Below are 854 nucleotides of genomic sequence, written 5' to 3'. Positions count from 1 at the left end.
CCCAAACAAATACACAAACAAACAAAAAAACAGAATGGGTAGTTCTTTGTTTGAGAAGAAACTAGTGATAGCAAAATGTATATGAAATCCCTCCTGGCCTGGTTTGTGGACAAAATCAGGAAAGAGTAGATAAATCAGGTATATTTTCCACACAGAGACACACCCCAGATAATTAAAGATTTGTTAGATAAAACATGAGAGCTTTTGGGCAAATAAATATTAGACACTTTAAGTGTAAATATACTTGGAATATAAAGTACATCTACCCTGTGATCTTGGTATCTTATCTCTTATATACTAGAGCAGTTTCCAACTGTGATGCCCACTGAAAACTCAAAAATCAGTTTGGTGGATGGGGCATTTTTATGACTCCAAGATAATTACCATATTAATCATTTGTTTCTTGATAAACATAAACATATTTTTCACACTTTAGATTGGATTACAAAAAAAAGAGTTGGTGGTTCTGCAACAGGAATAACTACATCAGAACAACAAAAACATTTAGTTACTAATTAAAGTCATTGACTAAGTGACCCACTAGCAGATTGCTCCCTCATCCTGGAAATATCAAAACCAGGATTTAATAAAAAGCCAGGATCCTGTCTCTCATTCACGTTGTCAGAGACTGTTCCTCTCCCATCAGGTTCTGGTCTCCTGGTTACAGGACTCTACACGTGAAACAACCGGAAACTTCACTTTGGGGCCTAATCGAGGATCGCAGAGCCTTGTGGGAAATGTAGTCTCTGTTCCGATGACGTCATCAGCACCGGCCGAGAAGGGCGGCTTTTTCAGATTCTCTCTCCGCCTGTAGCGCTCAGTTCCCTCCGCGTGGTCGCTGGGGAGCACCTGCC

Source organism: Tupaia chinensis, unplaced genomic scaffold, assembly GCF_000334495.1.
Source record: "Tupaia chinensis unplaced genomic scaffold, TupChi_1.0 Scaffold144116_1, whole genome shotgun sequence".
NCBI classification, from domain to species: domain Eukaryota; kingdom Metazoa; phylum Chordata; class Mammalia; order Scandentia; family Tupaiidae; genus Tupaia; species Tupaia belangeri.
This window is presented reverse-complemented; position numbering follows the sequence as displayed.